At 40.8% G+C, this 17,739-nt stretch overlaps 1 protein-coding gene and 1 long non-coding RNA gene across 7 annotated transcripts in view; both read right to left on the reverse strand.

Annotated features, from left to right (window-relative positions):
- Positions 1-17,739, reverse strand: part of nbeal1 (neurobeachin like 1) — a 248,860-nt gene that overhangs the window by 218,755 nt on the left and 12,366 nt on the right. The window lies entirely within an intron of this gene.
- LOC116975371 lies at positions 202-17,029 on the reverse strand. The gene is made up of 3 exons (XR_004412610.1): positions 17,020-17,029; positions 3,831-3,836; positions 202-281 (listed from the first exon to the last, which is right to left on the reverse strand). It is a non-coding gene; the product is annotated as an uncharacterized LOC116975371 (long non-coding RNA).

A 17,739-nucleotide genomic window follows, 5' to 3' on the forward strand; every position in this document is an offset into this window, starting at 1 on the left:
AGAAACTAACAACGTGCAACATCTTATTTTCAATTTAGTTTAATTTACGTAATTATCCGAAAGATGTTTAAATTAAGTTAGTGATCCAAGAGCACTCTTGCAATGCTTTGGGTGTCCTTATTTGGCTTACTCCTTATTCTTAAACTGTGGCCCGTGTTTCTGCACTCCCCCAACATCGGGAACATGTTTCCTGCCTCCAGCGTGTCCAAACCCTTAACAATCTTATATATTTCAATAAGAATCCCTCTCATCCTTTTAAACTCAAGTGTATTCAAGCCCAGCTGTGTCATTCTCTCATCACATGACAGTCCCACCATCCCAGGAATTAACCTTGTAAACCTATGCTGTACTCCCTCAGTTCTTGTCTCTTATTGCAATACAATTTTTTCGTTCTGAACACACAACTGGCTAATGACACCAGCAAACAAAATAGATTACTCATTCATAAATAGATATATTATTCAGATTAGGAATGGCTCAATGTGTCAGAACAATTCCATTGAAAAAGTATGGACAAATTTTCCACACATTTAAACAATGGGGTAGAATGAGTTGGGAGTTTGGGAGCACAAGAAAGAAATGTTGCTTAATATTTTTTGTTGCATCAAAACCATGATTTAAGCATGGGTGTAATTGGAACTTGCGCAGTAGCAACATTATTCACTCACATTTCCAACGGCAAACAGTAATCGGCCTTAAGACAGTAAACTTTAAATCTTCACACGAAGCAATACATTACAACTTCCCTCCAGGGACCAGTCTCATATAAATCAATGCTAGCTATGGTTCCCTTACACCTTATTACAACAGGACATCAGAGGCTGTCAATTGCCGACAAGTGAGTTCAATTTAACACCGTGTTTTTTCGTTTTCTGCTGTGTCCACCCAAGGACACAGCAGCCCTTCCAAGAGAGATAGAAGTTCACATGCACCTCTTCCAAACTCTTCCATCGCATTAGGTGCTCGCAACATGGCCTCCTCTACATCTGTTGGTGCACACACATTTCTCTCACCATCTCACACCACTTTCGGGAATATTCAGACAGACAACATTCTGGAATTTGAGGTAACCGTTTTCTTAAAGTTCGTTTGCTTCTAGGCAGACGAAATCCAATGTGACCACCCTTAAATTTCTCCATTTGGCTGGGTGCTATCAACCACAAACTAAGGGTTGACCCTTTTTTGACATATTCTTTGACCCAAGATAGACACAAAAAGCTGGAGTAACTCAGAGGCAGCATCTCTGGAGAGAAGCAATGGGTGACGTTTCAGGTCGAGACCCTTCCTCAGAACCAGCATCAGCAGTTCCTTCCTACATATTCTTTGACCTTCCAGATACTGCTGTTATTTGACCAGATTAGCAACCAGAAACGTTTGACAAGTTATCACCTGTAGCGGCACCTGGTGACAACCCAAGGTCACAACGAACCATCGGCTCAAGAGGGCGACGTCTTGGTGGGGGAGGCGCGAGCCACGTGAGTGGGTATTTAAGGCCATGCAACGCCCATGCCAGGTGAGGAGTAGGGAGCTGTATTGGTGAAAAATAAACATGTCTAGGGCACACAACACATGTCCGACTAGTTTTTGGCTGGTCTCCTGCGAGCCTCCGCCACACACCACAAATTTAGCTCATGCTTTGCCATGTTCCGTGCAAACTGTATTTTTATATTACTGATTTTGTTTTTTCCCCCAAATCGCTGTGACAAGCCAGGTCTTCATGTATTAATATGGTCAATAACCAAATGAATACACCCATTCAACAGATTCCCAACATGAAGCTAGTTAATTTAAGACTGACATTATCCGACTAATGGCAAAATAATCTAGGGACAAGGGACAGTTAACTCTTCATTTACATTTGGTTACTTCAATAGTTTTCTCCTGCACAGAGAATGGAGTTATCAATAGGTTAAGGTGGAAACTCTTCAACCTTTGTCAGTTCCACTCCATCATGGGATCTTTCTGAACTCAGTATACAAAATTGCTTGCTTACATAAACACAGAGTTCCAGTTCCAAACTATCACTATGCACTGAAGCTTAAGAGGAGGCCATTCTTACACGAAGTATCACAGGGCATCATACCAAATGACTACAAATTAGAGATCTAGGGGGACAGCATGGCTCATAAAAATGGCACACCAGGTTTAAAACAAAGACAGAGGATACAGGGATTTATAAACAGAGGCATCAAGCCACATAGTCATAAGCACCTTGCAAAATAATAGTCAGAATATAATTGCAGTTTAGTGCAAAACTTTGAGTCTTGCACTCTAGGAAAGATGCCACGGCTTTAATGAAGGTGCAAAGGAGAATTAATAAAATTATTCAAGGAATGAGAAAATTCGAATTGGTGGAGAAACTCTTTGGAACGGAAGAGGATGCAAGAGGATCTGACAGAAGTATTTAAATTCAGAAAGCAAGAGAGAAACACTCCTATTAATTGAAGGGTCAAGAATGAGGTAATGCTACGAAATACATTGGCAGAGGTGGTAGTTGAGGCAAATTGCAGCCTTGAAAATGCAGCTGGATAAGTCTTTGAATTGAAAGAATTTGTCTGACCAAAGGACAAATGGAGAGTAGGGGAACCAGCTGGTTCCTCCAATATACAACTTGCATAGATTTAAATAGCCAAATGTCCTCCTTCCTAGCTGTAACCACTCTGATTCTGGATGACAAAGTTCATTCAGCAAGCTCCCTCTGTTGCACAACACTGTCTCCTGACGATCAAGATTCATGACAACATTGATCATTCTTGATAATATGAGCAATCACTCAACGATGCAAGACACCAGGGCCTAAATCCACCACCAAAAATAATTCACTTGGGAAAGGTGTGCTTGAAAAACAAGACCAAGCTTGATGTTGGACTCCTGAGACAAGGTCTCAAGTCCAACCCATGATATGTCGAGCCTTATCAAGGATGGGAGAACAAGTATGTCCTCTTAACCCTAGCACAAGTCAATTTACATCTCAAGTGACTCATGGAAATCTCTAGCCCAGTCTGATGGAGAAGAATGCTATTAGGCACCAAGAACTTCAAGTCTCTCCTCTGTTTGTAAAGGGCCAAGCACAAACAACAAAAGCAACTCATCCAACTTGATGTCAAGCACCATATGCAGAGAGTATATGGATTCCATATAGGAATTATTCACCTTAGAACCCACAGCAAATAAAGCAAGTCATCTATAAAGTACTGCCCAAGATCATGATTATGCTTGCAGGATTGCTAGCTGACCAAGACAGAAATCAGATTGTGGGAGTGAAGGTAGCTCTTCATAGTGGACAATTAAAAGTAGAGGTTTCCCACGAGGATCAGTACCAAGGCCACAGCTGTACACAATTTACAATAATGGGTTGGCACAATAGTGCATCGAGTTAAGTTTTAGTTTAGTTTTGTTTTAGAGAGACAGCATGGAAACAGACCCTTGAGCCCAACCTTCTATGTTATCCCACCTACTCATCCATTCCCTATACATCAGGGGCAATTTACAGAGGTTAATTAACCTACAAATCCGCTCGTTTTTGAGATGTGGGAGGAAACCACAGTACCCGGAGGAAACTCACGCGGTCACAGGGCGAACGTGCAAGCTTACAGACTGCAACCGAGGTCAGATTCGAACCTGGGTCTCTTGTGCTGTGAGGCAGTAGCTCTACCCACTGTGGCACTGTGCTACTCAGTAAAGCCGCTTCCTCACTGTTCCAGTGACTCAGGTTCAATCCTGACCTCCGATGCTGTGTGTGAACGTGCGCTAAGTTTTCTCCTACATGACCTATGCGAGTTACCTCATCCCAAAGAATAAGGGTTGGTAGGTTAATTAACCACTGTAACCTGCTCCTCAGTATGTACATGTGACAGAATCTGGGCAGAACTGATAGGAATGCAGGGGAACAGAATGTGTGTAGGTAGGTGATGATGGTTAGTAAAGATCAAAGGGCCCATTTTCTTGCTGTATTAAATAACTACAGCTCTGGATTCAAATTGCTAAATAAATGCATGATACTACAGTAGAGAAAGGGTTCAACAAATTACATTAGGAGTTTCAACAACTTGCAGAATGGACAAATAAATGGCACATTCAAAAGTTCAAGATTGTACATTTTGGTAGCAAGTATGGAGATGCCATATAGTACTTGGAAGGTGAGCATCTAAATGGGGTAAATAAAGGGATCGCAGAGAAATATGCCAGTCACTGAAAGTTGTGAGGTGCTGGCAAGGCAGCATAGAAGCTGAACATCAAACTGTTGACCCCAGGAAACTGAAACTGAAGAAAAAAAACCCCATGGCAAACTGCAAGTAACACGGATTTTATCAAAGCCTCCCCAACAAAGATTCATGAGCAGACTGAAATGCCCACATGCACAACCTGCTCAAGATCATCACCTGGCACCAAGCTATGCAGGTCAAGATGATTCGGGTCTGATTAAATGTATCAGCCAGATACTGTTTCTGCACCATATATATCCTTTATAATCGCCCATGACTGTGTGTTCCAAACCCATTTATAATTATCTTAATTGGTTCATGCGATCACCTCATATTCTTGTACCAAAATGTATACCATTTCTCTGCATTCAAGTTCATCTGCATATGCCTGCCATGTTCATCTGTAATATCTCCATGTTCCTTGGTTATTACATTTACATGTTTAACCTGCAACAGTGAGTCACCTGCAAACTTTTAAACTGTGTTCTAAAAATCCAGTCAGCCCATTAATATACTGAGTCTTGTAGAGTACTACACTTCTGTCAGAAAAATCTGCCTCTTTTCTCTTCCTTCTGTTCCTCAGTCAATTTTAATTCCACACTGCCATTGTCCTTTTAATCCCACATACTTCAATTTTACAAACAAGTCTATTTCTTCATACAGATCCACGACCAATTTTCCGTCAACTGGCTGTCCAGCACCTTTAATCTAGACACTTGAAATTCTCCCTCTCCCCCGATCTCAACCTTATTGAGATCTTCCCGGCCGATCGGCAGATTGAATTGGCCCCAAGCGGGCCAGGGCTTTGGAACTCCAGTCCAGTAGGAGGCGCCTGATCCGTTCCCACGGTCGACTTCCGAAGCCAAATTTGCAAGCCGATATCTTTTCCCCCAGCAGCCCATTCCAGTGGTTCGATTCCTCTCGAAGGCCTGCGTCGGAGAGCAGGTGTGTCCACCTCACCGCATTTTGTGGTAGATTGGGCAAATGTCAGGTCGGTGGAGTTTGCCCCAGTAGTCATTCCGGGAAAGCGGCACCATGGCTCTGCGAACGACTGCCAATCTGAGCCTCAGCGGGACTTCTGAGGGCAACTCATAAACTGGCGCCTGGGCTGCCTGAGCAAGAAAATCAAGTTTCGCTGTGAAATTAATTTATATTTAATATTTGTTTCTAGCAATCCATGGTGCTTTATAGACCCAGGAGGGGTATAATTAGTGGGTCAGAGGTGTATTGTTGTATCATTAATTACTTGATATCTGTTGGTCCATTATTACTTGACATCTGTTGATCACGGGAACACCTTGGATCAACGTCTTCAGTGTTTTGCTGACCTTTCACTCTGTCATGACTGATTCTTTCCATAAGCCAGAACCGCTGGTCTTTGATGGGGATATCGAAGAGAGATGGCGAGTTTCGAGGAAGACTACGATATCTACATGGCTGCGGCGCACCAAGGCAAATCTGTTCACACCCAAGCATCTATATTCCTCAATCTGGCAGGCCATGATGCTGTGCATCGGGCAAAGTTGTTCGTTTAGGCCCCCGCAATACTGGATGCACAAGGTCAAGAGATTATACCTGCTGAAACAATGTACGACAATGTATGCCACCTAAATGCCTCAAAAGAATGTTCCGCGAGCTATGCGACCCTCATACCAATCTCATCATGCAGCAACATAAATTCTTCGCGTGCAGCCAAACACCTGGAGAGCCAGTGGAAACGTATGTATACTCATTACAACATATAGCACAGCGTTGCAACTTCGATGCTCTCTGTGATTAAATTGTTAGGCAGAGGCTTGTGTGTGGCATTTTAGGTGACAAATTGAAGAAAGAGCTTTTGCGCAATCCCGACCTCACACTGGCTAGAGCAATCAGGTCTTGTCCAGTTAATGAAGTGACCAAAGCACACACTAAAACACTGACCACACCACAGGCTGCGTATAGCATCGATGCTGTGCAACTGTATGTTAGAAGAGACCGACAACCTTCTCAGCCTAATGAAACAAAATAGACCCCTTCTGGCCGGTTTGGCATAAAATTTATTAATGACTGCAATAATAGGGGAAGTTCACATATCGCCAAGCGGGAAAAATGCCCCACCTTCAGTCAAATTTGTGATGGTTGCAAACGCAGAAACCATTTCTGGAGAATCTGTAAATTCATGGTTTCTCCAGAAAAGCAAGTAGGAAAGATGGAATTAAAGTACAGATGACAAATCAGGCTACAAAAAAATGCAACTGCAAAGAAATCAAGAGGTTTTGTTGACGTTGAGCAAGAGGGTTTTATTGTGGCACCACTCAATTAGGTATTCTATCTCACTTGTATGCTGACTCATCACCACCCGTGATTCAACCAACCACAGTGGTATCGTCCACGAATTAGTAAATTGGATTGTAGTTGTGTTTAGCCACACATCATGGGGTGGAAAGCTTGGTGACGAGTTTGGAGGGGATGATTGCATCCTTCGCCATCACCCTGACAGTGTTGCAAACAAGTTGTCCTCCAGAAGGGATCGCCGTTGCAGTCACCATCAAGATGGAGCAGATTTTAGTTGCAGAAGAGGCATTAAATCAGTCACCAATCAGCCTAAAGATTTCATTGAGCAGGCACTCGATTGGAAGACACTGAAAGGCACACATCTCCCTCTCTTTGATCATTGTCCTCAACAGCCTAGTCCTGGGAGATTACGTTCAGCAATCATTTCCCTGATCACACATCAATCAATATGTTTAAATACCAATCTGCATGTGTCAAACGGCCATATCATTGAACAAAGCGCTTTCTCTAACATTTCAAGGTCATGCTGACAGTCCAAGCTGCAAAACGACCTCCATTATTCTTGCACGTTTCATGACCTCAAATTGTCCCAAAGTGTTTGAGACAATGAAGTAGTTTAAGTACGTGTAGGAACTGTGGTCACCAACCTGCACACACCAAGCCCCAACAGGAATGCAACATTGACCACAAAATCTATTTTTGAGATAGTCATTCAGGGTTACTACTGGCCAATGCACCTAATGTAATTAAGAACTAGTTGGCAAGCCCAAGCAGTGAGAGGCTGCCCTCTCTAACAATTGATTCTTTGTTTACTCCGAGTAGACTGGAACAAATCATTATTTGCTACAAATCTGGCACTCGTGACAGAAGCGAATAGACGCACACACTCTCAGTTAGAATAAAAAGTTAAACGTTTGACATAGATTACGGGGAAAGCCCAAGGGGTGAAAATGCCATGGCACCATGCCAAAGCACAGGAGATTTAACTTTCCTGTATTTACAATGCCCTCCCTAATGTTTGGGACAAAGACCCATCATTTATTTATTTGCCTATGTACTCCACAATTTCAGATTTGTAATAGGAAAAAAAAAATCACATGTGGTTAAAGTGCACATTGTCAGATTTTAATTTTACTCATTTTGGTTTCACCATGTAGAAATTACAGCAGTGTTTATACATAGTCCCCCATTTCAGGGCACCATAATGTTTGGGACACAGCAATGTCATGTAAATGAAAGTAATCATGTTTAGTATTTTGTTGCATAACCTTTGCATGCAATGACTGCTTGAAGTCTGCGATTCATGGACATCACCAGTTGCTGGGTGTCTTCTCTGGTGATGCTCTGCCAGGCCTGTATTGCAGCCATCTTTAGCTTATGCTTGTTTTGGGGGGTAGTCCCCCTCAGTTTTCTCTTCAGCATATAAAAGGCATGCTCAATTGGGTTCAGATCGGGATTGATTTGGCCACTCAAGAATTGCCCTTTTTTCAGGTTTTGAAAAACTCCGTTGTTGTTTTTAGGAGTATGTTTGGGATCATTGTCTTGCTGTAGAATGAACTGCTGGCCAATGAGTTTTGAGGCTTTTGTTTGAACTTGAGCAGATAGACTGTGTCTATACACTTCAGAATTCATTATGCTACTACTATCAGCAGTTGTATCATCAATGAAGATAAGTGAGCCAGTACTTTCAGCAGCCATACATGCCCAGGCCAGAACACCCCCACCACCGTGTTTCACAGATGAGGTGGTATGCTTTGGATCTTGGGCATTTCCTTCTCTCCTCCATACTTTGCTCTTGCCATCACTCTGACATGTTAATCTTTGTCTCATCTGTCCACAAGACCTTTTTCCAGAACTGTGGTTGCTCTTTTAAGTACTTCTTGGCAAAATGTAACATGGCCATCCTATTTTTGCAGCTAACCAGTGGTTTGCATCTTGTAGCCTCTGTATTTCTGTTCATGAAGTCTTCTGCAGACAGTGGTCATTAACAAATCCACACCTGACTTCTGAAGAGTGTTTTTGATCTTATCAGTGTTTCTGATCTATCGGACAGTTATTTTTTTTTTTTCTTTATTATAGAGAGAATTCTTCTGTCATCAGCTGTTGAGGTCTTCCTTGGCCTGTCAGTCGAATGCTCTCTTTCTTCTTAATGATGTTCCAAACCGTCGATTTTGGTAAGCTTAAGGTTTGGCTGATGTCTCTAACAGTTCATCTCATAATGGCTTCTTTGACTTTCATTGGCACAACTTTGATCCCCATGTTGATAAACAGCAATAAAAGTTTCCAAAGGTGATGGAAAGACTGGATGAAAGACTAGGTGCTGCAAGCTCTCTTATACCTGCATTAAGGAGGCATTTAAATACACCTGAGCAATTATAAACAGTGTGAAGCCATGTGTCCCAAACATTATGGTGCCCTGAAATGGGGGGGACTATGCATAAACTCAGCTGTAATTTCTACATGGTGAAACCAAAATGTATAAAAATACCCTTTAATGAAATCTGACAATGTGCACTTTAACCACATGTGATTTTTCTATTACAAATCTCAAATTGTGGAGTACAGAGGCAAATAAATAAATGATATATCTTTGTCCCAAACATTATGGAGGGCACTGTATTTGAATAACATTAAGAATGTGGTTACTAAGCTTCATTGATGATTAGCAGGAGAAACAGGACATGTTTTATTCTAATTGATTCCATCTAGATGAGCTGAGGTCTTTTAATTATGATTACCTCTCCATTCACCTCCACCTAAAACTTGCAGCTTGCTAGTAAGAAAGGAATGCAAATGCTTAGAACATATATTTTTTAATTACAATCTCTATTTTGTTTTAATAAATGTACATTTCAAATTTGTGCCTAAAATAGCTAACAGATTAGATCCACCCATGGATCAGCCTTCCATAATTCCAGCCATCACTTAATTTTAAGATCCAACTTCGAAGATAAAAAAAGACAAAATTCTATATCTGCTAAGATCCTCTTTTCAAAACAAAAAACGAGAAGTTACAGAAATATTATATGTGCAGCTTAAAGAGCTTGAAAGAATACTGAACGGTTCTGAAAGCCATGCTGGTTTGCAAAGCCCACTTCAACGTCGACATTCTACCGAGAATACACAGTATAGACACTTCCACTGGGAACATGCAGGGTAATGGTGAAAGCAGGGTTATTTTTAGGCTATCGTGCAACCACAGCTGACGCGTACAGTCACACATAATGAATGTTTTTTTTTTAAATCTCCCACTGGAACCAAGCTTAGGAAAAGCAGAAGCAGAGGGAAGCAAATCAATAGCAATTCAGGGAACAGGGTGGTCACTGTGCTTTTTCTTCAAATACTATATGAAAGCATGCTAAATTTAGACATATCACCCTACAGCGAAAAGCAAAAGCTGAAACCACATTCAAGTTTCATAAGTTGCTGTTATATAGTGAATACTATATTTTCAATTGCAGTACCCAGTCATCATGTCAACTATAACTGCTTGAACTGCAAACAGTAAATATACCAAAGCTTCAAACTAATGCAAACAAAAAGCTAAATTTCTGATGAAACTTGACTTGGCCCTCCCAGGTAGGTGCATAACACAACAGGCAAATTACTGCAGATGCTACCAGTTTGAAAACGCTGGAAATTCACAGCAGATTGGACAGTGTCTGTGACGATGGAAACAAATTTCAAGTTCAAGTGAGTTTATTGTCATGTGTCCCTGATAGGACAATGAAATTCTTGCTTTGCTTAGCACACAGAACATAGTAGGCATTTACTACAAAACTTTAGCATTTCAAGTCAATGAATTTCACCAGATCAGTTTATAGTTACATGTTCACTGCTCTCTGTAGACTCTGCCTAACCTGCAGAGGTTCTGTTGTTTCTATTTTAGATTTCGGACCTCAAAATACGATGGAAGTCTGCATAACCTAAAATCCCTGCAAAATCTATATGCTCTGAGAGCCAACTTTTTACATTTCTGATTGGCCTATATGCAAAACTAAAGTAGCTGTAAACCATTAGTGGTTTCTAACCAAAATATTACAATTAAGTTTGAAAAATGATCAGAACTTTGTGTATTCCCTGTATTAAATTATCCAATAATCTAACATTCATAAATTGCCCAGGCTCAATCAAATACAATTCCAAAACTGATTTCAGGTTTTGAAGGACTGAATAAACGTCCAAAATTGCCAGGTGAAAGGACAGCACTAAGTCTACTAGTTTTTATGTTTTGCCGCAAACTCATTCTCCCATGGTCAAAAAAGAATCAGTTTAATTCTTCACAATGTATTTTCTCTAAATGACTTGGATGGATTCAACTCGAGTCTCACAGCTTCAGTTAGGCATCGCCTCAAGCTAGGGAAGAGGGGTGAAATTTTGAAATGGACAACTTGCTTTTATCAAAAAATGCTATTTTATGAAGATACGTGAAAGTTCACATTTAAAAATCTGATTTCATTAAATTACAACATAATTTCTAAACTTCTGTGCATTAAATTATCTATCTATACATAACTAAAACTCTGATCTTGTTATCTTCCGGTTTGGCAGTCATTCCAAAGTACGCGATAGTGCTACGATTTTGCACCGGCTTACTCACCGTTCTCCTGTGCTGTGATTGCACCAAGTTTCGTTCTGATCTATGTAAGCCGGTAAGAGTTATCGAGGTTTTAAAATCTTTAAAACTGCGCGTGCGCAGATCGATTGCCTCTCCTGCCATTCAGCGCCGCGCGGATTGGTCCCTTCTACTGTCACTCCGCGGGAAGGTCCGCCCCTTGCTGCGCCATCGCGTCTTTACTGCAGCTGCGGGAGGCTCTGGATGGCTGACAGAGGTCTTCAACCGGACACAATTTTCGGAGGGAGGGACCGGAAACAGCCCGACCCAGCCCAACGCAGAGTTGGAGATGGCATCGATGTCGCCAAACGGAAAGCGGAGACTGATCCAGGCGGAGAACGGCCAACGGAGGAGAACGGCCAGCGAAGCGACCAACGAAGCGACCAGCGCCCGCTGTGAGTCCCCATCGCACCGACAACCCCTTCCCCTCTGGTCCCCCTCACTGGCTCCTGCCCCCCTCCCCCGTGATACCGCACTCTCCCCATGGCTCTTCCTCGTTTATTCTCTGAGCTCTCTCCCCCACAATGCCCCCCCTAACCTCTCCCTCCCCTCCCCCTGCCCACACACACCCCTCTCCCCCACAACCCCCCCGCCTACACATACCCCTCTCCCACATACCCCTCTCCCCCACACCCCTCTCCCCACAACCCCTCTGCCCACACCCCTCCCTCCCACACACCCCTCCTTGCCCACACACATCCCTCTCCCACCCCCCCCCCGCCCACACACACACCCCTCCCCTCACCTCCGCCCACACACCCCTCCTCCAAACCACCCCCTCCCACATCCTCCCTTCCCCCCCCCACACCCTGCCCACACACACCCCTCACCCACACACCTCCTCCCCCCCCCCTCGCAAACACCTCCCACCCACATACTTAGTCTAGTTTTCTATTTAATATGAAGCACCTCTGTGCATGAGAAAACGTAGAACATGGTTTACCTTTTAAAAAGTACTCAAAGTACTATTGCAATCTCACCAACTGAATACTTGACAAAACAGATTTAAACAATGGTGTCAATGCTTAACACTATTGAGAGATTACTGAATAACAATATTTGAAACCAAGTAGACATCTCAAAAACATCCCACAAAGTAGCTCATAATAAAATGAATTAGCATATTCATCAATGAAATCATGTGGGCCACGAGTTTACCTCCGAATATGAAGACTTTTTAAAATTGCAGCCAAACAGTTTCACATGACTGAAGAAGGATCTCGACCCGAAACATCACCCATTCCTTCTCTCCAGATTTGACGCCTGTCTCGCTGAGTTACTCCAGCATTTTGTGTCTACCTTCGATTTAAACCAGCATCTGCAGTTCTTTCCTACACAGTTACACATGAAAATGAATTTCTGAAATTACGAGGAACTAAATGACTAAAATTTATAACCAGCTATTTTATATAATTATAAACATCTGGATTTACACAGCAAGTAAATAACCTGCAACTAAGAGAATAAGCGGACAGCAACCATAAATCACTGCACATATGCCAAACTACTTATGAACAATACAATGGAGATACAATGGAAGAACAAGACAATGGATAATTTTATATCTCAAATTTCATGGAATAATCATAAAAATAAATAACCAAGATATTTAAACATGCATTTCTCTAATGAATGCATATCCCAAATTATGTAGAGTTAAATTGCTATAGTTACTGAAACTTGATTTTTCCATTCTCCAGAATCTATTCTCCATAGTATATCTTTTTCAGAAAACATTGACAAAGTTTAAGACTGAATAAATTCAATATGTAATGAGCCCCGAGCCGAAATTCAATATGTTTTAGGTCCTGACCCATGACGTCACATCCATTTTCTCCAGAGATGCTGCCTGACCCATAGTTACTCCAACATTGTGACCATCTACTAAATAAATTCAATATGTATTTCAAAGACTTCCTGGATTGATCCTATTCCAGGCATCTTCGACTATTTTTAAAACTGATTTTAAAACATTTTTTTAAATTGTTTCCAGATTCAAAATAGAAAATACCACATTTCCTGCAGATATTTTATGCACACGGATCAGTAAAAAGAGTTACTACAACCTACAGCAAAGTCGAAGCACCTCCAGCTCAGCGCTCCCCATTAGGGAACCAAGTGTTTCTTTTAATTTGAGTCAATAATGCATAATTTTGCATTTTACAGATGTCAGGATTGCACATTTACTAGACAATTAGTGATTGGTCTCCTTCCAGCAGAGCTGGTCAATAAGACAATTGAGACATGTTGGCAAATATAAAGCGACAATGGATTTTCATTGAGGTTGGATGCAAACAATTGCCACTGGCTGGCAAGCTAGTAACTAAAATACACTGAAAAGCACCAAGGTGTGTTGGAACAGAACAGAGATGGGACAAGGCTGGACAAAAATATGTTTAATTTTAAAATAGTATGGATTCTGGTAATAAGAAATATTCTGTCTTAAAAGGTGGTAAAATCAGATTCCATGACAACTTAAAAAAGATATAGACTGAAAAAAGTGAATATTTGCAGGGCAGAAGCAGAATTGAAGAAATTGGGTCTTTCAAATATTCTGATGAAAGGTCATTGATCTGAACCATTACTTTAATTTCATATCTCCAAGGTTCCATTGAACAGGTACAAAAAGTTGGGACTGGGATGACAGATTGAGCTGATTTAACATAGTGTCTGTTTTTTTAACTCTTGCTATGTAATTTGCATTTGATACAGCAAAATTAACCTACAAATGGAGCACAATTTAAACTGGATGGCTATCAGATTCTTTTCTGAACTAAAATTTTATTTAAACTAAATGAAATATCTGTCAATAACAAAAGCATGCTGCGACTTTACAGCCTAAGATTCATCCAAATAAAATGCATTAATATACCAACAAAAATAAACCTATCACACAATTCATCTTTCAGATCACTTGGTTACATTATCAGTTCTCCAAAGCACAAATTGTAGGCATAAACATAATCATATATTACTTAATTTATTCTGCATTCCAGGCAGTTTTCTTCAGCTACATATTTCCAGCTAACTTTTCAGGCAAACAAGTCAGTTGGCACAAGACAGCCAAATCTCTGTGATTTGCAAACCACATCAGACTTATTGCTATGATTTGGTACAATAGTAGTTTCAGTAAAGATCAAATTAAAATTAATTACAGTAGGTGGAACTTCAGGCCATCAAAGGTTACTTATGGAGTAAAATAAAAAAGATGCTAATAAAACAAAATTACAATTTTTTAATTCTCCTCTGACTAAATGACCCAACGTTTTGCTTCAAACATTTGGAGCAAACTCGAGAGTTGACTGATACAAATTGTCCAGGTAAAGGTCTCTCAAAAATTTAGTTGATAATTAACCGAGGATAATGTCAAACTTGTACTCAACTATGATGATGGGCAAGGTATGGCAAGGCAGCATTAGCTTTATGGCCTTGTATCAACTTTACTTTCGCATGAGGAAAAACACTGGTTAAAGATTCAGGTAGTCATTTAAAAAAAAATTTATGGCACTTTATTGAAATGTTCTGGAGTGCTTCCCGTAAATGCTTTAAGACAAAATCTTACATTGAGGTGCCTCTATAAAGCTTGACTAGTGCTAGGTCTTATGGAGCATCTAATGAAGGGAAGATGCAGAAAGCAGTGCAGAGTGTACGTACTGGATAGTTAACCACAACCATCAAAGGCAATAGGAAGTGGAGATACACAACTGATGAGTGATGAGTTTAATGGATTGTTGGGTTAGATGTCACAGAGATTGGATGGGATATGGCAAGTGATTGATCTCCTACTGTATTATGGCTTGAGGGCCAAAACTCAACTCAATTATCACTATTGTTATTTATTCTGTCAGAATGAATATATAATCAAGACAGCAAGCTGCTGTTCAATGCAATACAGTAGTTTAGAAAGTGCACCCACAGACTCACTAATATTTAAAAACAATTTCACTGAACTAGTTTTGAACCGAAACCCATGTGAAAGACAATAAGCACGTTCCCCCTTGTCCAATGCAGTTTCCTTATAAATTCCCAAAATATTCAACAGGTCAGGTGCAGAAAGTTCTACGAAAACGGTTGCTTCCATAACGCAAAATGAATATAACACGAGTGATAAATTCAGGAATACCATCTGTAATAGGCGGATGGATCTGGTTATCACACAATTTTGATCAGGACCTAGAGAACAACTTAAAAATCGCTTTGCGAATTGACAAGAGGAAAGAAAGCCGTCTTGGATTTAAACAGTATTGGGGGCAAAAACCCTGTTTCTATGTAACCTCCCTGGGTACTAACCTCTTTAGTAATCAAGTCAAACATCATTGTCTCTTAAGAACATAGCTGCTACATTTCACCACTGGTGGCCAATGAAATTGAAAAGCAATTGATAATAGATGAAATTACTTAAAAATCGCTTTGCGAATTGACAAGAGGAAAGAAAGCCGTCTTGGATTTAAACAGTATTGGGGGCAAAAACCCTGTTTCTATGTAACCTCCCTGGGTACTAACCTCTTTAGTAATCAAGTCAAACATCATTGTCTCTTAAGAACATAGCTGCTACATTTCACCACTGGTGGCCAATGAAATTGAAAAGCAATTGATAATAGATGAGTGCCAAACAATTATAACTGTTGGAATATTTGAGGGAAAGTCTTAGAGAGTCTAAAGTCTAAAAACTTGGAGAGTGTTCATGCCACATTAGTATATTTTTCCCATTTTAACACCAGCCAATCGAATAGAAAATGGGAATTTTTCTTCACATTTAGCAACAAACCAGATGTCTAATAGGCCCGGTTTTGTTGAATTACCAATACTTTTATCTCAGATTGGACTGGTATTGGTTTATTTTAGCCACATGTATTAAGTTACAGTGAAAAGTTTGTTTGTGTGCTATCCATTTAAATCGTATCAGACCATGCATGAATAGTCATGCCACCACATACAAGTACAATAGGCAGTGGAAAGAAAAAGAGTCAGAATATAGTATTACAACATTGTAATGTTCCGATCTGAGAAAAGGTCCAATGTCTGCAATGATGTTTCGTTGGGAGATCAGGACTAGCCACTAACATTTGGGAGAACCGTTCGGTAGTGTGACAATAAAGGGAAATAGGCTATTCCCGTCTGTTGTGCGTGCTTTCAAGTTGTTGTATCTTCTTTTTTTCTCTTATCACAAATGCAAGAGGTGAAGAATGTTTTTCCGACGTGTCAGCCAAACAAAAATAGAATGGATACATAGTCTAGACATCATATACACATGTTCTGGACAGATGCTTCAATAAACGAGGCATTTCATGCACAAAGTGGGGGTTCCAATTAATACTTTAACATGACAGAGTGTTGAAATGACTCCCATTGTCTATTCTTGATTAACGTAGGTCAACATTTTTTTCACTCTGTTCCTATACTTAAATCACTTATATACATGGAAAATAAATGGCAACCACATATTCTTGGATTGCACACATTCCTTACACTGCATTCATGTCTCCATGAGCAAGCCCATTTCATTTCGAAAGAGAATTACTTGCATGGTAAACTCACACAGCTACTAGGAGAGAACAAGAGAAAAGGTTTAATTGGAAATCGCCATTGAATAGCTGGCACAAGCACAGTGGGCCACTAGATAGATGGGGTGGACAGTCAGAACCTTTTCCCCGAGTCAAAATGCCAAAGACTAGAGGGCATAGTTTTAAAGTGAAAGGAGAAACATTTAAAGGAAATCTTCTGAGCAAGTGGTGGCCTTGATGAGCTTTCTTCAAGATTGAATCAAAGTGCGGGGACCAGAATAGATCTTCACACCCAGAAGCTTGAAGATGTTGACTCTCTGCATTTCCCTCCCGTCAATGAACACCAATTCGTCGGTCTCCTTCTCCAACAATCAACTCCTTGGTCTTGCTAACTCTGAGAGCAAGAGTGTTGTTATACCATCCTATCAGATTATTAATTTCTCTGCCATATTTTGATTCATCATTACCATCATTTGATCGATAATGGTGGTATCATGGTAAATGTAAAGATGGCATTGGAGCAGTGTCTGGCTGCACAGTAATGCGTATAGAGAGCGTAGAGCAGGAGACTGAGCAAGAAGCCTTAAGGTGCTCCTGCGTTGCTGGCCATTGAAAAGGAAGTATTGTTGCCAATTCGTACTGATCGTGATCTGCCACGGTGAAGTTGAGGATCCATTTGTAAAAGGATAAGCAGAAACCCAGTTCCCAGTTTGGTGATAGGTTTAGAGAGTATGATGGCATTGTTGAACACCGAGCTGCAGTCAATGAAAAACAATCTGACACACATGTTCTTGGTGTCCCAATGCTCCAGAGCAAAGTTGTGAGCCGGTGATATCGCATCCCAAATTAATCTGCCACAGCAGGTAAGGAACTTGTAGAGTTTAACCCCTTAAAACACTTCACAGACATTAGCGCTACTCATTGGTGGTCATTGAGGCATGTCACCTTACTCTTCTTTGGAAGCTCTGATCTTAGAAGTAAGAGGTTGAAGACATCCACAAAAACTCCAGCAAGGTGGTCTGTGTAGGTTTTAAGGTGGCGGCTTGGTACACCATTGGGGCTGGACGCTCTGGGGGTTCACCCTAATGAAAAATATTCTAACATAGGCCTCAGCAACTGAAATCAGTGTCTTCATGGG

The sequence above is a fragment of the Amblyraja radiata genome, chromosome 7 (genome assembly GCF_010909765.2).
Source record: "Amblyraja radiata isolate CabotCenter1 chromosome 7, sAmbRad1.1.pri, whole genome shotgun sequence".
NCBI classification, from domain to species: Eukaryota; Metazoa; Chordata; class Chondrichthyes; order Rajiformes; family Rajidae; genus Amblyraja; species Amblyraja radiata.